Source organism: Eupeodes corollae, chromosome 3, assembly GCF_945859685.1.
Source record: "Eupeodes corollae chromosome 3, idEupCoro1.1, whole genome shotgun sequence".
NCBI classification, from domain to species: domain Eukaryota; kingdom Metazoa; phylum Arthropoda; class Insecta; order Diptera; family Syrphidae; genus Eupeodes; species Eupeodes corollae.
Genome location: NC_079149.1, coordinates 55,835,072 through 55,860,258, shown reverse-complemented (window position 1 = coordinate 55,860,258; position 25,187 = coordinate 55,835,072). Strand labels below are relative to the sequence as shown.

The 25,187-nt window shown below is 29.8% G+C and overlaps 1 protein-coding gene across 1 annotated transcript in view; it reads left to right on the top strand.

The window, feature by feature from the left end:
* Positions 1 to 25,187, top strand: part of LOC129952662 (terminal nucleotidyltransferase 5C) — a 132,529-nt gene that overhangs the window by 31,086 nt on the left and 76,256 nt on the right. The window lies entirely within an intron of this gene.

The following is a 25,187-nucleotide window of genomic DNA, read 5'->3' as shown; positions in this document are numbered from 1 at the left end:
TTAAAATTCTCAACCATTCCTGTGTGCGAGTAATGTTGTCAGGAATGGAGGGGACTACAGTTTATATGCCGAATCCGAACGGCTAATTTGGGAAAGCACTTTTTCATGACAAAAGTTACTCTTGGAGAATCTGTCAATTCCTCGCAAGAGGCGGTACCCGTGAAAAGACTTTAGATGGCATAGGCAGGGATCAAACCCAAGACCTATGGCCAAGACCAAGACAGTCCAACGCACTAACCATCATGTCACGGGTACTACACAGTGAAGTAACTCATATCTTTAAACAGACGTATATGATATTGAAATAAACCCATGTGTCAAAAATAAACCTCTACAACCTGTGTGAAGCATGCTAAAAACTGAAACCTTTGCTTATGGTTATGGGTTAGTATCATCAGAATATTAAAAATTCCAAACACATTTAAAGAAACGTGTCTTGGCATTTTTTCAAACCGAATTTTAGTTAATAAACTTACTTAGTTTACGACATCTTTCGCTATAACATCCAGTGTTATAATAAAAACAAATATTTTAAAAATAAAAAGCTACTTTTGCGTCACAAAAACATCTGAGGTGCAGATTTCTATAGAAAATTCCTGCCGTCATGTAAATTAATGTAATGACTAAAATAATAAAGTCAATTAATCCCAAATTCTTGTCTAAAAAGAAAAAGTTAAAGAATAAATTTAATATTATTTCTATGATTGGAAATAAAGATGCATGAGAGAATCTGCCTTTTTCAGTTAAGGTAAGAAATTACGAGTACAAATGTTTGTTCCTTAATTGAGGGTTTTGGTTGTTCAAATAAATTAAATGCAAAAAATAATGATTAAAATCCATTAAAGAGTTACTGTTTTCAACTAAATGACAGACAAATATTTAAGAACAGTTGTGCCTTTTTTAAAGGCTATAGAAAAATATATTGAATTTTTGAAATTATTAATCGCTTTTAAAGATGACAGAAGGATAAATTAAATTTATCAATAAGAATTTTAAAACAAAAACAAATTCTAATCATAGATATATTTGGAATTTTTATTAACATTGCATCTAGTGTAACTGTTATTGAAAATATTAAAAAGATATCTTTTTCGTTGGCTGATTTAAAGATGAAAACTACTTCAAAACTTAACGAATCTTTGTCAGTTTTCGTCCTTTATATTTTTTAAGCAAAAAGTTTGAAAGAAAAATATAGAGAGAAAAATGTATTAAAAAGGAATATATCAATGTCCTCTTTAAAAAAGGACTTACAAGATAACAGATGGTCAACTTACTTATTTGTGAAAAAGAGTTAAAGGAACAAAACAATTATGGCATTTTTTGTATTATGAACCCATTAAGTACCTTTTATAATATACGCGGCCACAAGGAAAAACAATATAAGTAACTTTTTGTAGACTTTCAAGAGGGTAGCTTGAACTTTTATGTAGTTTTTTCCTTATTAAGCGATCTCGCAAGGAAAGAATGAGAAAAACCTACACCAATCAAGTTATTTTCGGATAGCACAGAGCTTTTTGATTTAAAAAACGACACAAGTCGACTTATATATCTTTTCAAAAGAAATATCTTTGTTTGATTTTTCTATTCTCCAAATTATATTCTTTTTTTAAATATTTAGTTTTCATATAACTTTAATATTTTTAAGTTTTTAAAGTTTTTATTTGAAATTAAAAAATATATCTCTTCTTACACATTCGTGGTATCAAAAGAAAAGTCTAATTTTTTTAAAATTAATAAAATGACCATAAAAGTTAACATTTTAAAATGCTTTGAAGCTTCAATAACAAATAGTTTAGACTCTTGTATATGATATTTTTTAATTAATTTTCACATCGATAAGCTGAGGTCAAACATCGATCCTTGCCCCTATACCTTCAGTAAAATAGAATTATTTTGCTTAGATTAACTGATTTAAATTTTGTGTAGCTGTCAAACTGACTATTGCTGTATTTGCATTTAACCACCGTCAGTTGCAGTTGTCAATCAAAAGTAAAGTAATTTTATTACTGAATAATTTAAATGTGGTTTAATTTATTTTTTAAATTTAATTCTTTTTACGTAGATAGCAGAATGCTCGTGCATTTCATAATTTAAGTGAATAAAATCGGAACAAAATACACGATATTGCAAATCGTGCTTTATTTAAAATACTTAGAAAAATATTTTTTTTTGTAATCGTCTTCTCTACTTGAGGGGTTAATGAACGATAAGCTTGGCGTCACCATCACCACCGGTTGCAAGCTTATAAGTATTTCTACTTATGTTCATGTAATTAATATATATATGTAAGAAAAACATTATATTGATAGTAAAACAACATTTGCATTGAAATATATAATGAGATGTTGATTTAGGTATGTAGTTCTTAAACTCAAAAAGTCATGTGAATACTCGTAAAAACAGAGGTATTGAGCTTTTATGTATGCATGAGTGAAAAAGTTTGATAAGCCACTAACATGGTTTTCGAAAAAAGACAAATACAATTTTAATTTTAAAGCAGTATGGTATTAGTTTGAGTACAATATATTTTAGCAAAAGTAACTCAATCTTTTTTAAATAATCAACAACATGCAAAACACACTGTTTTATAAAGATGACTTCAGTAATGTCTGTAGTAATTTTCCATCGAAGATTTAAGAATGTAATTTAACAAACTTTTTTTGTCACAAGTCATTTTTCCCGCCTTACAACTTTAAATACTTACTATTTAAAGAGGCAGAAGGAAAGAGCGTAATGTCAAAATGAGTTTGCTCAAGAAATAAAGAGGAGCAAGTTAATTGCGAAATATTTAAAAAGTATCATTTCTGATATTAAGGAATGCCATTTAATACTTATTTTGGCAACTTCAATTTTACAGTTTCGACTTTACTTTAATTGTTGTACAAGATCATAAAACTTAACTTCTTCTGAGTCTTGAGCAAAGTTAATGAAAATAATCACACTGGAAGGTACTTACAGTATAATTTTAATGGTCGTGACCAGTTCTCTTCTCTAAAAATAACCACACTTTTGAATGTGTATTGGAAACAAAATCCTTACGACAAACTTCTTCACAGAGTCCTAACGGTAGGAACAGTATTAGTTCTAGAATTACTACTCAAATCGGTATCAACTCATTTTGTCACAGAAGTACTAGGACTTAGTCATATCAATTTAGAACCGACTATTTGTTATGACACGTTTTTAACCAACACGCTGGGACAAAATCGATAGAATAGGGTTTTAATACTTGAAACAAAGCAATAGAGTTCATTCGATTTGGCAATTTTTCGACTGGTTTTATTTAGAAATAAGTAATTTTATTACATTGTTGTGTATGATTTATTTTTAGTTCTTGTGTCTCTAGGTATTTTCTGCTGTCCATTTATGTTTCAAATAGTAGAGAGTAAAATTCAGCACGAAAAAGACAATAATCATATCTCTTCAGCGTTCCCCATTAACTGTAATATTATTGCCGGTTTCAAGTAAGAACAAATGATTTAATCTGACAATAGAGCACACCAAACATTGACTTTTTGAAATTAACAATTCGTAAGGGATTATGTGCCCGCCTGTGCTTCCTAAAGTTTTTTTTTCACGGATACTGCTTCTTGCGAGAAATTGACAGATTCTCCAAGAGTGATTCTTGACGTTTGAATTCGGCATATAAACTGTAGGTCCCCTCCATCTTTTATTGATTACGATCATTACAAATACGACAATTTTGCTTATTAACGTATCTATACAACCAAAACCGACCTTCATCACTAAACGAAATTTTCATGTGAAAATATGGATCAGTGGGCATCTCGTTATGGGCACATTCACCGGCCATGGCATTCGTTCGTTGTTCGAATTACTGACTCTACTGAGCCATTATGACTAAGGAATAAAAAAAACACGTTATTTAATGTATGATAGAAAATGTGTGTTTCAAAAAGTCCCACACAAAAGCCTGAGACAGCATGTATCAATCTTTTTAGTGTATGCCATTATTTCTAACTATCTGATTCCCGCGATTTCATCCTTGAAGAATTAGTATTTCAAGTACCTTATATTACGATTTAGATAAAAGGATTCAATTTGAGATGCCCCTGTTCTATGTTAATTCTGTAACTAGAACTACTATTTCTGTACAGACGAAATCGCGGTTAATAGCTTAAAAATGTTTAAATTTGAAAATAAATTTAAAACAAGGCTTTATTTCTTTAAAGTTTAAAAATATGCCATATATCTTGATCGAATCTACCATTTTTTTAATATCCAATACGCTTACTTAAACAAGTACTAAAAATATAAAAACAAATACTGTCGGCTTTTAAAATTTGAAAGAAAAATTTGTTTTGGTTAAGGCTCAAAAGTCAGAACTCAGTAATTAAATAGTAATTTCAAATTTGATAGAAATATCAAGTTTGATTTTTTTTTCTCAACACAACTCATAACTTGCAATAGAAATCTGAACATATTTGCCGATAAAAATCTATACATATATTTTAAAGATGTGATATTTGTGTTCTCATCAAATTCTTTATCTTGTATCTTCATCGTAACATTCATATCTTCATTGATGCAATAATTCCTTTCACGATGTTCACTTAAAGATCAATACTGCATCGAATCCAATATCAAAAGAACAATTTTTGCAAAATTCAAGTGAGGTATGACGGTGGTGACGGGCGGTAAGCAGTGCAAGGCACTTTACATTTTTTTTTCTTTTTCAAAGAACAAGATATTGGTCTTCAAACTATTTTATTTTGCCTCACCTCGAAAAGCACAGAACTGACATAGACAGAGCACACCTATAGACTTCGACTTTGATAAATCAAAAACCATAAAAATGCAAAAAGTATTCGATTTTTATAAAATAAATTAAAAATACAGAAATAAGAGTCTCACCTTTTAATAAATTATTTTTTATTCATAAAGTTTATTAAAGGTATATTATAATTTTTGTTTTTTTACCATGAAAAATAAAATGATTGAATGCAATAAGCTTTTCATTGTGAGGGAGGTGGTAAATGTGTGATTGGAAGGCAGGTAGGTACACAATAAGAAAAGAGAAGGGAAAACCAGAAAATTCGATGGTTGATGGTGAAGTGATGAAGACGCGAGACGCGAGCTAAAACGGCAACGCCAAACCGCGCTCGCCCGCCGTCGAAGGCTCTTGAAGTGAAAATGAAACAAGTCAAAATGGATGCAAAATGATTGCGAGCATCTTTTGATGAATTTGATTTGTAAAGTGGTTAAGATTGTGCACATACTCGTACTCGTATAGTTGATTTGTTTGTTGTTGACCTATAGAAAATTCCGTTACAAAAATTTCAGGTTATACCAAGATATGTAGGTTTAATCTTATGATTTATGCTTAACAAGCTGGTAAGTACATGCAAATACCTTTGTTGATTTTAATTACCAACATCGCTTGAAGATGTTTACATTTGAATGTATCGCAAACTGAAAAACCGGTGCAAGGATTTGAGCAACATTTGGAAACATCTTACAAAAATTGAAATATTATTTTTAAAAATAATAATTTTGCCCTATATCTACCTATTTAAATACAATATCAGTTGTATTAACCTAACCCTTATCCCCTTTTTCCAATCAAAATTTAAAAACTCATTATCAAGACTTCTTTCTTAATGACCAACCAGATTTTCAACCTCCTCTTCATTTTATTATTGACTAAATTGTATCAACTTTCAAATTTATAAATTTTTATTCACTTAGTAACATTTTGCAGCGGAAATAAAAATTCATTGATCTCAAACCATCTTATTATTATATTCAGATGAGATGATTAAAAAAACATTTTTCAGATTGAGGAAAAAAAATAAATCTAAAGTCACGAGCATCTAACGATAAGAAAGACCAATGTACTCTTACGTATCTGTATAAATTTACATGTACCTACATTTTATTTAAAACTGTTTTAGGACAATATAATCCAGATAATTTCAATAAACTACATTACATTTAATATTTCAAGTTTGTTCATCAACTTTATTATAATTGCATATAACATTATGCATTGCTTACCAAATTCAAAACAAGTAACAAAATAAACAAGTTTCTGTCAAATCAAACATCAGTAAATTCTACATTTTAATAATCTTATATTTTGTTTTCATATTTAAACTTATAATGCAGGTACAGGTATATTTACTACCTGTGCACTTTGCTTAAATGTAATGTAGTACAATGTTTTGAAAAATTTAAGAGGCGGTTTAAGATTGTGCATTGTTCTTAATTTTAAATGATTAACAAATTACTCTAGATTCTTATTATGCAGGAGCTTATTTAGTGGTCAAATTTTGATAAATATATTTAAAATACTTTCCTCAGATAAATTTCAGGCCTTATTTACTCCAAGAATTTAAATGTTGGAAAACAAGTGTGTATACAAACTTGGCTTTCATAGGTTTGGCTACACAAAATTGGTGTAAGGTAAACCAAAAGGCTAAAGCTCTTAGGTTGGGAAATGGAAATGAAATCAAATATTAAAACTAAAGTTGAAAGCTAAAAAGTCATGCTTTAACATTTTGAAAAGCAAGAAACTGGCTGGGATGTGATTCACACTGATAACTTCCCAGTCATATACGGTTTTCGGAATGTATGAAAGCTTAACAAAACGTGTGTATGATAAAAAAAAAACTTAGAAGTCAAAATCTTTCTTGAGACGAAAACATTTTCCTAAAGGTTTTCGTTTTTTTCTAGGTTTTCGTGTTTTGTATAAAAAAAACTTTCAAAACATTAACTAAACGTTTATAACATTATTTTATATGATAAAATAAGTTTGATTTCAATGTCTGTTTTTGTTCAAGAGGTTTTAGTCAAAAACCAATTGTAGTCACAATAAAGTTTGTATTTCTTCTAAAAAAAAGAAAAGCAAATTATCTTATTTACATGAATTAGTTTTGAAGTCAATACTTTAATTTATACTTAAAATATTCGAATTAAATATTAGTTTTTAATAATTGTATGTAATATTTTGTATAGATTTGAATTTTTTTTTAAAACTGACCTTTGCATTTTTATAAATAATGTATTTACTGTTAAAAACAACAATTTTATCAAAAAAGATAAAAATGGTATTCGAGTTGAAAATTAATTGTTACTAAATTTTAGTAGTACTACCCGTGGTGAGATATTATGTGCGTAGGACTGTCATGACAGAAGTTTTGGGTTCAATCCAGGTACCATCTTACGTAGATTCGTACGTCCGTTCATCCGTACGTTCGGTAAGCTTTTTTCATAGTCCCCACCTCAAGACCGGTAGAGATATCGAATTTAAATACATTTTGTTATACAGAAAATAACACCGAGAATTGCAGAAAGGACTCTTTTAAACAAATTTAAAGGCTGGTGTTTTACCATAGCTATGGGATATTTGAGATATTTTGCTTAAAATATCTAACGAACCAATAATTTTAATTAAATTTTATATTGTGTAATATATCGAAATAACTGGAAGAAATAATTGTCAACACCAATATTTTACAAACTTCAAAATAATCGTATGCAACGAAGTACATATATTATTTTTGACATCTGGTACTATTTTGAAAAAAAAAAACGAATTGACAGACATTTTTTTTTTGAAAAAAAAAAAAATGAATTGACAGATAGTTTTTTTTGCAAAAAAAAAACCTAAAATAAAATTAAAAATAAGCTGTGATTCGACCCACACTAATAACTTCCCATCCCGTCTGTCGATTTATATTGCTTAAAAGTTTGTAGGTTTCCGTGTTGGGTTAAAAAAGATGTCAGTTAAATTATTCTTAAAAATTTTAAAATTACCAACAATATTTTTCATATAAAGAAATAGAATAGTTTGAAAATCTAGTTTTGTTGAATAGATTTTAAGTCGAAAAAAATGTTTACCAATTTTAGTAGCATTTCTTAAATATTTACAAATTGTTGATTTGTTTTTTCTTCTATGAAAAAACGGACTGTTGGATTTTTATAAAAAAAAAAACTACTGAATATCGAAAACAATATTTTCTGTGAAATAAAAAAGTTTGAAAAAAATATTTTTCATTTTTGAAAAGATATTTGAGTCGAAAGTAAAGTAAAGTAAGAAGACTGTCAACTAGATTTTTCTCAAAATATATTTTTTATAAGTTAAAATTAGTTGAAAGCCATAATCTCAAGTTTTTGAAAAGATATTAGAGTTGAAATTCAATTTTTACCAACTTTGAGTAATTTATTTGTTATGAATTGATTTTCGACTCCAAAATAATTTCATCTTATAAAAACTCACTTTTTTTTGACAGAAAATAAAAACATTACTAAGTCTATTTAAAAATTGATTTTCGACTCCAAAATCTTTTTAAAACTTTAAAATAATGGCATAGTCATCTAATAAAAATTATTATTTTCAACATTCAAAAATGTTGGGAAAGATAGATTTGACATTTTTTATTATAAAACAAATTTGCTAAAACTTGATAAAAACTCATTTTTCACTTAAATATTTTGTTTAAAGTTTTACAATATTGTCTTCAAATTAATTTCATCGAATAGAAAATATTGTCTTCGAAATTTAGTATTTTTGTTTGTTAAAAAATCAACAGTCAGTTAAAAAACAAAATTTTCAAAATTGGTGTTCAATTCGCGATTCCCCTTAAAATATTTTAATAATTTGATACATTTTTGATAAAATGCTACTAAAATTGGTAAAAATTAGTTTTCGATTAAAAATCTTATGAACAAAAATATATTTTAAAATTAAACTATTTCATAACATCCAAAAATTGTTGGTAATTTTTCTTGTTAATTCTATAGAAAAATTCAACTCACAACTTTTTTAACAAAACCAAAAACCTACAAGAACAACTGAAAACTGATAGGATAGTTTTTGACGCAAGTATTAGGAGAACAACGAAAGATTTACGCTTCAAATTATTAATCTTACACTGAATATTGTTATGAATATTGTGTTAAAATCTTAGACAAAATAAATTTATAGACGGGGTGGGAAATTATAAGTGTGGGTTGTATCCAAGCCTCTTTTTTATTTTTATTATTATTTTTTGGTCACAGTTTTTTTGATTTGTAAAAAACTCGTTCCTTTATTATTTTTTTTCAAATTAATTCCAACTTTGCATCACGTCACAATATAACAAAATTTAATTGAAACTACCTACGTTATTGATTGGAGAGATGTTTGGGGTGACACAAATTTTGCCCGAGCGCTCATTTGGACATAATTATTTAAGTACTTAAAAATGGAATTCGTGATATGGAAAGTTTCACAAAGAGAATATGGTGATATGTTTGTCCATTTTTAATATTATCAGCAAACCCTCATTGGTAAACCCAGTGTTTTTCAAATTAACTGATTGACGTTCTTCAGGCAAAGGTAAAATGTTCTATTTTTACCAATAAAAATTGGTACAAAGCCTTTTTGTAGATACAATAGATATCTATTAGTTAATGTGAAAATAGATTGTACATTAACAAAAAGTACTTTTATGGTTTTATTTCTCTATGCACTGTTATAAAATTGAGGTTAAATAGAAATATCATAGAACTAAGCAAACGAACATAAAGTTTGTTATTTCCAAAATGTCGTTTATAATTATAATTGTATGCATTTATGTTAAATATTAATTTAATATAACATTCTATTGTACCTGAAACAAACATTAATGTCAGTAAGTTAAGAAAAGTAAATCAAACTCGAAAAACTTGCTTTTATTAATTTAAAATACCTGAATTTTATTGCTATTTGCTTTTTGAAAGACATAAAACTAAATTTACATGCTGGAATGTTCTTTGGACAAAAAAATGCAATTTAAAAAACAATAAACTTATGTCTTTTAGCATCATGTTAACAGCAAAAATAAAACACACACGAACTGGTCGTATTAACTTGCTTTAAATTAAAACAAATCACGTTCGAGTATTGAACGAAAACTAGTAAAACTCAATTTCGTTTTATCTCCATGAAAAAGTTTAAATTTCAATACATATGTACGTTCTTCTTTGAGTGGGTTCATATCATTGTTTTTTTTTAACAATCGATCAGGGTCACTCGGGTGGATACGTACTATTTTCTTAGGTTAGAGAAAACAAGTACTATGATCCAACTTTAACATCCATCTATTCTTTAATTTTTCTGTATTAATTTTAAATATTACTGTAAAGTAAGTTTGTTAATTTTAAAAACATAAATTACGTTTCAATTCTTAAATCCTTACATTTCAAAAGAAATAATAAGGTAGACTTATTTGCGGATTATATTTACCAATGTTTTTTTATGAAACCAATATAATACCATGTGGACCAAGTTTAAGCCCATATCTGGCCTTGACCTTTTTAAATGGTTTGAGTGCAACAAACAAACACAACCACCACCGCCACAGCCGACTGACTGGTTTGCGAAAAATATTTAAGTTAAAAGATATTTTTTTTATTACTGCCCATGTTCTGTCCATTGATCCTGTATTCTGGATCTTAACTTCTTAAGTAATTAAGTTAGCCCTCATAGGGTGCGCGGAATTATATTGGACATATAATAAAAATGTGTGTTAACATCGTGGGGGTGTAACAGCACTTTTGGCGTAGTAACACCGCGCAAAATTACATTTATGTGCTTAAACACATTCTTGTTTTATTTTTCTTAATGACTTTGCTTAAAGTAACTTGGCTTTAAGAATAAAATGTTAATAAAAATCACAACTCTGGAACTGTGAGCTGACTTTAATTTATAACCAACGAACGTTATAAAAATATTACTTTGCGTGCAGATGCAGATACATATGTATGTAAACTGTACAGTACATAGCTTTGGCTTGTTATGGCATGACAAGACCATTTTATATAGATTGTTTCTTATCAGAAGGCGTTCCAGATTGGATGCTGATTTTGATGCAGCTGGGAGCAAAAGAAATATACATGACTTAAATTGGTTTCGCTAACTATCTATATGAAAAGCGCGTGCAGCATGACTATGGTAAAAATATACAAAATATTATTTTGGCCTTGGCATTATTTTTTGCATTCTCTAAGGTGCGAAAAATATATAATTTTCTTTCCAGTCCTTGATCATTGTCTTGAAAGGCCTTCAGTTAAACAAAACTGAAGAATTGACAAAGAAAAAAATATAGAATGTCCAGTTTTGATATATTCGAATGTACTCTTATATAAAATATATATTTCAACACGCTTCGGCTTGAATCTTATTGAAACAAAATGATATTGATTTTAAAATATGTAATTATTTTTCTGTTGTTTTAGCGAAATTTGTTTTTCTTCTTATTATCAAGGCAATGCAAATTGGTTTTAAATCTGTAATTCAATGTTAATAATAGGTTAAAGGCCTGAGGAAAATTATAGGTTATGATGATGGTACATAAAATTATAAATAAACATTTTGATAAGCAAACATTTTTTTAAGTGAGAAAAATAATTTATATTTCGATATTTGAATGCATGCTTTGTCATCATAACTAATTTAACATATTGTAAAACTTTTTACCCTGTAGTTTAAAATGTTTGGATTTGAGGTAAAGGTTTTGGGGTGTGTCAATCTAAATTTTGAATTGAATGATGAAAAATGATTGAAAAATGGTTTTCTTGGTCATAAATAAATGTTTAAAGATGTGGAAACAAATTTTAGCTGAGCACTTTTTAAATTTTAAACTAAAATTCATAGAAAGATTATTTTCTAGTACCAAATAGTTTTGTATGTTTTTGAATTGCTTTTTTTCTGTTTAATAATACAATACAAAATTTCAAAATTTCAATACAAAATTTCAATTGAAAGCGATTCGATATTTGTTTGTTCTTTAGAAGAACCTCACATCTATGGTGTTGAAAAACTAAGTTTAAATGTGTAACCATCTCTTGCTGTCTTTTTTCATGAATTGTGCTAAGCCGCAGAACTATACTGATTCTGTTTGCCACAAAAACTAATTAACCCATGTTTACTCTTCCCCAATAATAATATTATTTCCGACTTCAGTATATCTAGAAAACAAGTCTTTAAGCAGACCCAAGCAAGGTATAAACAGAATTCTTTACAATACCAACTGCCGTAATTGTGGGAACAACAGTAAAACAGTCTTGTCATAAATATACTTATCAATCAAAAAATTGGTATTGTATGTGACTCCAACACGGGTTTTGGAAGGCCGGATCGACTGTCTCAAATTTGATTGAATATTTGAACTTCTGTATAAACTCTTTAAAAGATAATAAACAAATCAATAAAGTATACACTGATTTTACAAAGGCTTTTAGTAAGGTCAACTTAAAAATCTTTAGAAAGCAATGGAATTAGTGGGCCATTATTGAAGTGAGTTGGTTCATATTTATTTGGTCGTAACCAATTTGGAATTGTTGATGAAATTCATTTCAAAAGTATCCAAGTTAACTCTGTGGTTCCTGAAGGAAGCCATCTGGATCCTACTATCTTTCTTATTCATATAAATTATGAGTCTAAAATTCTGGAAATGTCCCTTATTAGCAGATTATATCAAGTTTTTTGTTGTTATTTCAAACGTCAATGGTTGCCCGCTCTTCAAAAATTACCTAGATGAATTGATTTCTTTTTTTAACGATCCTAATGCTCTTAAATCCCTCTATTGTTGTATTACTAGGCCTTTATTGGAATATTCTTGTGTAGTATTAAACGTAACAACTCAATGTAAACAGGATTGATAGTGATCAAAGGAATTTTTTTGCACTTTGCTTTAAGAAAATTCTTCGATTGTGTTAACACTATGTTGAATGTTAATCATTCGTATCAGTCAAAATGATTGTTACTAGGGATGCAAACTCTGAATTTGCACAGAGAAATGTATAGTGTAATGTTTTTTCGCTATATTCTTCGTAGTTTTGTAGAGTGCAGGAAATAACTTGCTCTTATTCCTTTTAAATACACCTTCAAGACCATTTCTATTTAAGGTTGCAAGAACGGCTTAGTGATTACGGGAGCCTTTAATTCGTTATTGAAATTTTTTTAACCTTATTATAACCTAAATACAAGTTTAAATAGAAAAATAGAACCAGTTTTAAGATATTATTGTAAGCTTATTTAACCCACAAACTTATTTTTTATACTAATGTTAAATTTCTTTTTTTTTATTTTCAGGTATGTTTCAATAACAATTAGTGCTCTATTGAATACTTGAGATATTTCATTCAGGAGACGTGGTATTCATTCATTCAGTTTTCTTATAAATATTATAATTTATATGAGAAATGTCTTCTTGTTTCAAGAGAATGCAATTTGATAGATCAGAAGAATACATATATAAGGTAACATTATTATTCAAAGAGTAGATGTAATAACCCACTTACTCCCTCAGAATTGGTATTTATCAGTGATTATTAATAATAAAAATGAGAAATAGTGTCAGAGACAGAAAAGAGCCCTGGGATACACCAGCATTTATTTTGTAATTTTCAGACTTGACCATATCCTATACAACTTCTATATTGCACGATCCTAGAGGTGATTTAAAAAAGAGATTCATCAAACCATTTCCATAAAAGAGCCTTATGTCAAACTTTATTATTAGCTTTAATTTAAAAACAGAAATATTTGACTAAAATCTACTATACAGCGAAAAGTATTAATGATAAAAAAGGTTTTTTCCAAAAACAAAAAACTGTTCAAAAAAGAAAACCTTGGTCACCAAATTTATTCATTACGAAATTCTCATATCAAACTTTTTACCACAAGAATATGTGTGTACATGTGTACTTAAACCTTTCGGTATAGTGATTGATTTGGCAAGGTAACATTGCTGTCCATACATTTTAAGCTTGGATTTTAAATGCCTATTACTGCTTTTAGCCCAACAACAAGCTATAAGAGCTACTACAAAATCACACAGGTTCTTAATGGCAAGCTAGGTGTAATGAAACAAGTGTGCTTGTGCTTACCGTCACATATTCGCATTGACTTGTTCTACTATATACTCTACTCATATATTCATATGTATGAATGTGCCCGCATATCGCTGTTCTATTAAATGGGGCTTAAAGACTGCCTTCGGCAAGGCCGTCCGACCCGTACAACACTTTCAATAATTTTCAAATTCAACATCCCTTTCAGCAAAATGCAGCTGCTGTTGCTGTACTGCTGCTGCTAACGCTTGTTCTTGATGGTCAGTTCCATATCTCCCGCCACGCCATAGGTGAGTCTTTCATACAAGGCGTGGTAATCGTGTGTACTGTACACAGTTCACTCTAAGCACGTACCCTGTAATCGTATTACGAATATATATAAATAAAACCTTACATTGAGAGTATCGAGATGTTATAGTATGGACTTAAACCTAAAACAGAAATAAAACAACATTTTCGCGCGCCGCGCGTGGTCTCAGTCACTAAGTCCGCGGTATGCGGTGGTGTGTTGTTGCTACTGCTGCTGCTGCACTGTTGCTATATTGCTGTTATATTGAAGTGAGTGTTGCGGATGTGGACGGACGCGTGCAGCACTTACTTGCCTAGTAACCCAGAGGCGGTTATTGTATTAATTACCTTGTTAAGAAATTACTAAGCGATCAGTTTACGCTGTACTCCGACTCACGGAATCTATTGCGCATGCGCATTGTTTCGTGCACTTTCGACACCGATGAACAACTTAAACTACAACTACTACAACGACGATGAAACAATTTAATTTAGTTTTAATTCAAAACCTCTTAAAGCCAAATTGACACTAGTTTTAAAACTTATCTGAAAATTTGAAGCCATTAGGATAGATTTGTTTAAGAATTAGCAAATTTATTGAAATGTGCAGTAGCCATTAGGGTATTAAATTTATTTTACATTTTAAGTGATTTTTTTTATTTCATTGAGTCTGGTTTTGTTTATGATCAGGGCGTTGTCAATTTATTTCTCTATATATTTATGTTTATACCATAGATAAATGTATTTTTAAAATATTCGATCTTTAAATGATCTAAAAGTTGTTCTCCACATAAAAAGTCCTAAACTTTATGGTGCGTGGTAGGTACCGATACCAATTCTGATTGCAAGAAAAAGACCAAGAAAATGAAGTCAAATTAAGCTAAAAGAACGGACAGAATATATGAGAGGCACTTTGGGTGCGGCACTGCAACAGCTAACAGCAACAAGACATTGAGCGCATATTTTTTTTTTTGAAAGCAGACCAATAGCCACTTGCCATGGCTTAATGGTTAGAATTGAATTTAATCGGATTAACTTATATGGACTATTGCCTTTCAAGACCGGCTTTCTGTCTACTATTCCATTCGATATTATTAGCAAAGCAACCTTTCATTTATCATGCCTGTTGCAAGAAGTACTTAAGTTAGGTCTTTTTTCAAACGTCAGCAAAGTATATTTATTTGCAATTTTTATATATTAATATTATAATATTTTTAAACCTTTAATACTTTTAGATGTCTTATTTAATTTAGATACTGAAAAAATTCGTTTATAGTTGAGTATGTTTATGAAAAAAGGGTCGGTATCTATTTTGACGAACGTAATATAAGAACTCTCATAGATTTTCGTATTTGAATGAGTAAGTTGCAAACATATGCATGTTTTAAGGATACTTCTTATCTTTAAATTGTTTTATAAACAAAATTGTATCTTATCTTAAAAGTGACGGAAGCCGAACATTGATTATCCAATTCTTCATATAAAATTTAAAAAATCAACTAATGTTCGAATAAGATTGTATTAAATTTCAAAAACAATTTGAGATTCAACTGTCAACCATGGAAGGTTTGTTGCTTATTGATGTTGCTTATTTATCATATCCATTATGAGTTATCTTTAATGAGTCCTTAAATTCGTTAACCTGTGTGCAATAAAAGGTCCTAAAAATAAAGTAATCAACTACAGACCTATAGCTTAATTATCTGTAATACGAAAACTCTTCGCGTCCATTGTATGTAATGTGCTTTTATTGTACTTTGATTATATGTGATAATCATCATGGTTTCCTGAAAAATAGATCTACACGCACTTCACGTCCTTTTGTTTAGATGTTTTTGGAGAACGTGGACAAGTCGATTGTGTATTTAATGATTTTAGCTTCTACAAGTTGTGGAACAATACATTTATTTTAAAACTAAATAATCAAGGTTTAAAACTTTTTACAGTGGATCTAATCGTATTTAAAAAATAGAATTTTTAGTAATGTATTTCTTAATTATTATTCGGATCAATTTGTTGTGAATTCTGGCGTCCCTCAAGGAAGCCATTTAGGTCCAATTTTATTTATAAATGACTTGTTTTCGTTCATACAAATTAATCCATCTTTATTTATGCCGATGGCATTAAGCTTTTCAAAAGTATAAAATCAAACTAATTTCTTTTTAAGGTGTTATTCTTAATCCCGAGTTAAATTTTAATGAACATTTAAACAATAAAGTTAGGAAAGCAAATAGGATTCTAGGATTCATAAAGAGAATCGGTCATGATTTCCGTGACCCTTAAATTCTTAAGCTTATCTTTGTTTCATTTGTAAGACCTTTACTTAAATATACATAGTTGTGTAGTGTGGTCACTTTCTCTCAGAGGCTCCCTTAAATAAACGTTTTAAAACTTATCAGTCATATAAAGTATTTGCAATCTTGTTTTTTACAGTTGGCATTATTAATTAATCATCTCCATCAGTTTTAAGTCAGTTAAATTTTAGTTTTATTCGTACAAGTATAAGACTACATCAACAATTGCCATATGTTTAGTAGATAAAACAATGGTGTAAACCAGTTGATTTCAAAATATAATGCATTTTACTTTTGTGTAAAGTCTACAAATGATAATATCTAAAATGCATCAAATTTAAAACTACACATGTCCCCTCGATTTTTCTGTAAATTTAACCAAATAGTACTTACAATATTAGAGTCAATATCTTTCATTTGTTTTACAAAATATACTTGAGATGAAAAATATTTCTTATTTCTTATTTTTAAATGTTCATGTTTTGTTTTTGTTGTTGTTTTTTGTCTAAAATAATAACAAAAAATAAGCAACAATATTTCGAATTTGATAAAATAAGTTTAGTTTCAATGTCTATTTTTGTTCCCGAGATTTGCATTCTTAAACCAATGCCTTCCAATTTGAGTATAAAGTTTTTATTTTCTATGAAAAAATACCGATTTGAATTTTTTAATATCATCAATAATTTTGCATGTAGTGACATAATTTTTAAGTCAACATTCACATTTAATCTTGAGATATTCGAATCGAATGCAACGTTTTCTTTTTTCGCCAAAATATCTGAGTCTAAAATCAAACTTTACCAACTTTTACTAGTATTTTTTAGGGTTTGTATAAAATCTCCCTATTCGGGTCTTTTTTTAAATTTTAATCGATGTCAACAACGTTTTTCTTTGGTGAAAGATGTTAAAAACATTATTCTCTAGAGGTAATATCGTATTTTTTTCGCTAAATATTCGATGTGGCAAATTTATGTGTCCAGTTTATTTTGATTCATAACAAAACCGTTAATTGATTTTTTTAACTTTGGTATCATGTCAAAATATTCAATATAACAGTTAATTAAAGATGTCTTCATTCTTTTTAGCACATACAAAGGTATTCTTGAAGAAATAGAATTTAAAAACTACAGAAATAGATTTTAAATAATTCATTCCTTGAATGCAAATAATTTTGTTTTTAATATAACAATGAGAATTAATGTTTAAAAGTAGAACTTTAATTATTATGTTGTTTTATACTGAACAAATAATAAAAATAATGTGAAACAGTACTCTTCTTGTAGCGAGAAAGTTTCTTAACACTGAAAGTATTTTAAATTTTTAAGTAGCACCTCATTTTTGGTAACTGCTTCCAATATTCGTTCCATCGAATTCACCAATATGGCACTCACATGTGTCCACGGTTATGAATTTTTCACCACAACTCTTTCTTTATTTTTGGCTTTGATATTTTCGATCCTTCGTTTTAGGATACCCCAAAAGTGCTTTATTGGGTTAAGGTCGGTGGGTTTTGATAGCCATTCGATAACATTGAATTTTGTTTTGTTGGAACTATTTTTTAGGCAATTTGGAGGTGTGCTTCGGGTCATTGTCCTGTATGAACTCCCATTTAATTGGGAAATCTTCTTCAGTAAATGGAAGCATGAGTGAATATAAGATGTGGACATAATTCATAGCGCACATTTTATCTGTCATCCAAAATATTGGACGAACGCCAAAGGCTGAAAAGCATCCCCAAATCATTATATTCCCATTACCGGGTTTCGCTGTCGTCTTTGTAATTTTTAGTTGAATTATTTGTTCTTTAGCCTTCTTACATACATTTTTCCATCGAAAGCAAGTGAATTGTTCTTCGTTTCATCCGACTACAAAACGTTATTCGAATAAGAACGATGATATTATTCTAGTCGGTTTCTTATTATTCTAGATGTCACTGGTCGATTAAATTTATTTTTAAGTTCTCTTGAAGAAACGAGTGGTTACTTGTTGTATATTTTTACCAATAGTATATCAAAACGCTTGAATGTAGAGCTGTAAATACATTTTTCCTTACAAAGTTTATCTATTTTGCAATTCCATCAATCGTTTATCCAGCTTGTCTTAGTTTTTTCATCATTTTTTTAAAGACAACTTTTGAAAATTTTGGTAAGTATTCAAAATAAAATATCTGAAAAGCTAATAAAGAAAATCAAAAAGCCTATTTGCGAAAATTAAAAACTGTTCCTTAGGTTAGAATAACAATTAAAGTTGCTTTGTTTCTATTATTTTCCCCGGTTAAATCATCACTGAACTCTTATTTTATCGTTAAGTGAAAATAAAAAGTTACTTTCGCACAATAATTTTTCCATTTAAGTGCATTATTAGATACCGTTAAAATATAGAAAGTATAACAACAAAAGACTTAATTGGCAAACAAATATTGAGTATTGAAAATTATGATGACACTTGTTTCTATTATTTTTTCAAACGCTGTATTTGTTGTGAACCATATCTTCACTTTTTTTTAAGTTGCTGTAGTTAAAAAACCACCCACTAAATTTTTTTTGAGAAATGGCCGACCAAATAAGGTTCCCAAACAAACGTAAACATATGCGTACAAGAATATCTGCGTTTAGGGACCTTGGAACGTTGAGAAATGTCAATATTTTCAATTTGACCAATCGGACCGATTAAAATAACTTCTTATGGTTAAAAAAATTAATATCATAATCTTAGCAATCCTCATTTTCGAATTAGTTATTATAAATCAACCGCCATCACAAGGCCAAAAACAGCATCAAGAAGTGGCACGTTAAGAATAAAGAGTTTTTTCAAATAGTCACTTTTGGATTTTTCAAGCTTCAAATGCAATAATTCTACAAATTAAAGAAGCATTTGAGTTGGAAGTGAGATTCATCACTGAAAATCAATTTCAAGAACTGAATAAGCGAAGATATTACGTTTGTTTTCAGGTTTGTGTTCAATAAACTTATAAATAGCCTTAAAATATAAGTCCTTATGCAAAAAATGTTATCAAGTCATTTGAAATGCCCAATTCTAAAGATTAACAAATGTACGCTACAGCATAAATATTCTCAGTTATTTTTAAGCAGTGCAAACGGTTCCTAACATCCCAGCACATATTTTTCCACTAGTTTTGTTATTGTAGGCTTAGAAGATTATTCTTGGATTCCAGATCGTTTCTGTTTTAATATTGGCGTATTTTTAACATGAAGAAAGACGGCGGCTTTATAAGTGACAACTTCTCAAATATTGAATTGTTCAAAGTAAAACCTCTTATATTCGTTGCTAAAATGTCATTTTAAACTTAAAAGTAGACATAACTCACTTTTTACAAATTGGGATTTTTAGAAAGAAAAATCTTTCAACCTTTTTTGTACTCCAACAAAACACAAGGAAGTTGCAGTCAACAAATAATTTTGAAACAGGTGTTTTTTATTTTAGTTTTATGTTAGAAGTCATTGACATACGTTTTTTTCCAACATATTATTTCTTTTATAGTTAGCCTCATAACCATAATTATTAAAACTGAAGGACCACAACTTTGTTCTGTTTTCAAATAAATTTTAATTAAAATTCATTTAGTTAAACTTAATAACATTTTATTTTAATTTTAAGTGTAATCAAAAAAATAAAAGTGGATGATTTGTTAATTTTATACGAAGACAACCAAAATCCGGTTCTTAGATCTAACAACCTCTTGAAACTACATTGTATGAAAAGACATTCCCGTTTACTTACCTCAAATACAAATAATTTACTCTATGCATTATAAATAATATTATAAGACGACGATGATCATGGTGGAATTTAAAAAGTATTTTTTTCTTTTTTTTAAATTCAAGTGACTTTATCCACCTATCTAATCGCGTCTCCCCGCTTCGGTCGTCGAGTCCATCCATCCGTTCAATTAAACTTAAGAAATAAAACAACTTCAATACCATTACAGTCTTGGTGACAAGTTTTAACGAATATTTAATCATATTCATATACCGTTATAAAGTTACTCAATCTTAAACTGCATCAGAAAAGTATCATTTTTCTATAATTGCCTAATTTACATTTAGATAAAACCTTTTTTAGTGTCTTGTTTTCTTTGTTGATATTAACTTTAAGCGACTGCTGAAGGTAAATGTTGAAATTCATTGTAGAACTAACAAACTTAACTTGTGCTGTTGCAAAAATATGAACACTGAACGCATGGCATTAACCAACCTGCGAGCATAAAAGCTGCGACAGCGAGCGTGGTAGTGATACCAAGATCAGGTTGCAGGTTTCAAAATTCTTGTACTTTACGCAAATGTAAGAGGTGTAACGCATTCAAGATTTTACAGATCAACGCTTATTGAAATATCTTAGAGTTACCACCGCAAAGCAACGCGAGGGTTGTGCACCACCATCACCATCACCTCACATCATCACCATCGTTATGTTTATTACATCTGTGGTCAGTTTTGTCGCTGCGACAGACGACGACGACGATTGAGCATGAGCGCCACTCTACCACCCCATCAGAATTTGAAGGTGCGCTCAGCGATCAGCGTTCGTCAGTCGTCAAATTAAATCTAAAAGTCCGACTTGTCATGTGACCTGTAGCTGTCATACTGAGGCGTCGACGTTGTCGGTTATAAACAAATGACAATCAAGTCAAGAAACGATGTTGTTACTGGCTTTGGCTTTAGTTTCTTTTCGGATCTCGGATCTTGGGTCTTGGATCTCGGCTTGGATCGCATGCAGACCGATTAAAGCAGGTTGACTATCACTCTTGTCTTATTGCTGCTGCTGCTGCAATCCCAAACACAAATAAAAATAAATAAAAAAGCAACAAAATCGAACTCGAATTCGTGTTGCTGGCCTCAGTGGTATGCCATTGGTATGGTTCTGGTGCAGTGGGAGCTGCTGGGCTGCAACTCTAGCAACTTTAGCTTCAGTTTCGGATTCTATGGCAATCGCGCATTAAATTTTGAAAGCACGGCATCGGCATGCCTCTCTATGTCTCTATATGCATGCGCCTAACTGGTAAGATTGGTTTTTTGTTTCAAGGACTTTCGGTGGACATTCACTTTTTGGTCTGCTATTAAAAATATAACCTGAGCTATGAAATCAAAAACAAACAAACAAAAATTGCAACAAAATGAAAAGAGAGAATAAAAAGCAGAATAGATTGCATAAAGTTGCTTTAAAACTATCGCTTTGCTTTTGTGCATCAGAAGCACCACCAGCTTCAGCTTCATATAGCTGCACCAGCATCATTTTATAACGAGCGATTGTAGTTTTCAAACACAGCTGATTCTTTGGATGAAGCCTTTTGGATTAAAAACCTATACCTACCATAAATACTTCGATGCACTTTTGTATTGAAATGTTTGCATTTGAAGCTCTGATGGTGTCTCCGTTGTTGTCATCTGGAGTGAATGTATCTTGAAGATATATCTGCCTATGTGCATGGAGCTTGGTGCACCACTTGTTACAAGACAGTTTTATATTTTTTTAGTAGCTAGCTACGTAACGTAAAACCTTTGAGAAGAATCAGAGTGGTTTGTTATCACTTAAATGGGTGGGGTGGTTGTTTTCTACAAGGCTCTTCTTTGTCAGTATCAAACTTGTCTTTTATAATAACACACAAATAGCTTTTTTTTAAACAGATTGTTTATTACCATTATGGTAGCATGAATTGCTGTTAATTGATCAAATGAAATAATTTGATCGCTGTTGGCCTTAAGGCTTTGGTTTGAACGGGATTGACATGCCAATTCAAATTATTGTGATATAGAAGGTATAATTAATCGGTTTAGTGGATTGGAAATTTACAATTTTTGTAAAATTGTTTGTATAATGCATTTTAATTATATTCATTATTTGAATTTCAAAAATGATACATGCAGTCAAAAGTGACTGGTAATAATGTTTCCAAAGGAAATATCGTTCTTTGCAAACTAATCCTGCAGGCCTGTTAAATACCGAATGTCACTTTTAATAAGTAAACGTAAAGGTTTAAATTGAAATGAAAAAAATAGAACAAAAATTAATACTGATGCTGCTTTATCATATCCGATCAAAAGATTATTATTATTTCATTAATTTTATGTGTATGCAATGTTTTTAATTTATGTTAAAATCATATCGCGTTCGACTTTAAAAAAATTAACTTCACTCAGCTTTTAAATTTATTACTCGAAATCAACTAGAAAACATAATTTACAAATTTGTGTTTAGAAGAAATGATGTTACGTTTTAATAAAATCTTGGTTTGATTGTTTCTTAGACACTATCCCATTTTAAAAATAAAGAAATAAGGCCTTGTTAAAGTTCAAATTATCGAAGAGTGATGAGACACTTAGAGTTTACCAAGAACTGCATTATGACTTTATGACTTATTTAAACTTTTTGTACTCTCAATTCATTGGTAATACTAAGTGTGATCTAAAAATTAACCTCCGTATGTTTAAGAGAAACGTAACAGTTAACTTAAATTTGACGGATACTCAGCTAGTACGATCTTTCAAAATTCTTTAAGTCATCTTCCAAAGTCAATTTCGAAATTTTTTGCAGATTAATTTAAGACTGCCTCTGAAGGTTTTTCTTCTAAAAGCACCTCTTCTATTATTTATCCTAACACACAAGAATATAGTCATAGTATACCACTATAACATCATTTATGCTGAAGAAATATATGTCTTATATTTCCCGTCTATTGTTTATTTCTTTTACACGAGTCTCTGAAGTATTGTAAGTTCCCTCAATGTCAATTTGAATTCAATTCCAATGTACACCTCAAGGGAGTCATCTTTGTCCATTGCTGTTTATTTTATTTGCTTATGTTTTACCTTATGTTAAATAATTTTATATGCAAATGATGTTAAAAATTTTTTTCGAAAACTCCATCAAGGATTCTAGAGGAGATCTAAATCAATCCGGGAAATATTGCAAATACAAATAGTTTGATTTTAAATATTGACAAATGTAAGACAATGGGTTTAACACGCACACGTAATAAAATTAATATTGACTGTGTGTTGACTTCGTCTTGTAGGAATAGGGAATCTACTTTTTCTGATATCGGTGTTAAACCAGACTCAAAATTAATGTCTACTGATCACTACAATTATATTATAATACAATCTAACAAAACTCTTGGTTTTGTCAAAACGTTTTTCCGTGATCAAGATTTAATTACAATTCTGTATGTGTCTTTTGTCAGCTCAATTTATCAATACCCCTGTGCTGTATGGGAATACTATGTCCTATCATATTGATGGAATAAAAACTATTTAACGTAGATTTTTAAGATTTTGTCTTCCCCTAGCCTGTTAGATTTTTATTACCTCCATAATCTCGAAGCCTTCCCTTGATAAATCTCAAATCTCCTTCCGGTCACAGTATTTGCAATTCCGTATTGAATAAATTGATGTCCATCTATTCTTGTCCGTTGTATTTTAATCTGAGTCAGGCTAGCGTAAGGAGCAATTTACCCCTTAGAACTACTTTTAGAAGACCGAGTTATAATGCTAACAGTCTTCTTAATCTTTTAATTAGTAAATCTAACAAATTCTCTATACTCATATTGACGACACTACAAGCGAAAATTTCAAATCATGCAAGCTTTGAATTTGTTTGCTATAAGAAGTTGAAATATAATATAAAATTATAATATCAATTCGTGTTTTTAAAAAAAGTTTCTTGACAATGTCATTCCTGGAGTAGGTGACCTCTGTTAACTATTGGGATTTTGTGATTTAACACCTTTTTATATGACCCCGTGAAATACTTTGCAATCAATTAAAAGAACTTAAAGCTTCGAATTCGTATGAAATAGTTGAGTACACACAACCGCAAATGCTCGAATTGGTTAGGAAAAATGTCAGGCAAACGCTGTGGCGCTGCAACGGAAACTGTGAAAAGTAATTAAGAACAATTTTTTAAATACTGTAATCTTGTTCTATTTATATTTAGTTAAATAGCATTTAATATTCAGACAAATATCCAATTGGATGTGGTTTTCACTTGGCGCTTCATGAAACCTTATTGTTAGAAATACCGATTCCGTAAATGGTTTCAGACACTGGTATAGGGCTATTATAATCGAGCTTTTGCAACAGAACTGAAAAGCATTGCTTTATCAGGATTAAATTTTCCACTGATATAATATCAGCTAATCAATTTGGATATAAGCTCGAAGCCAATATTGAAAAAATTATAATGCAGAATATTGTTAATTTAAAATTTATTTAGAAAACCAAATGGCACGATAGGTCCCCTTCATGACTGATGTAATCCAAATCAATTGGATTGCAAACAATTCGAAAATCAAAATACTAACAAATAGCTCTCCAAAATCAAATCAGAAATGTTCAGTGGCTGGCTTAAGATTTTTATTAGCTACCTATTTGCGAACTTATTAGAAAACATGAGTTAATAAATTCGTTTCAGTTACTTCAGAGTTCTTGAGTTCAAAGCTCAGAATTTGTCCTTCTTTTATATTGTTGTATTTAATCAAAACTCAAATGCTCCATTCACAATAACAAAAAACTTCTCCTTTTAATTGAACGGGTCTGACGTAGACATCAAAACAAGCAGTGGTGAAACCTTTAATATATTAAGTTAATACATAATTAAGTTGATGCGGATCGCAATCAAGCGTTCATTTAGTCAAAAAATGGCTTCATTGTCATTTCTTGCAAAGCAAATATACCCACAATCCACACCCTAAAATACTTTTAAGCACATGATGCATATTTTGAGTAAATTTCATTCAAAGTACTA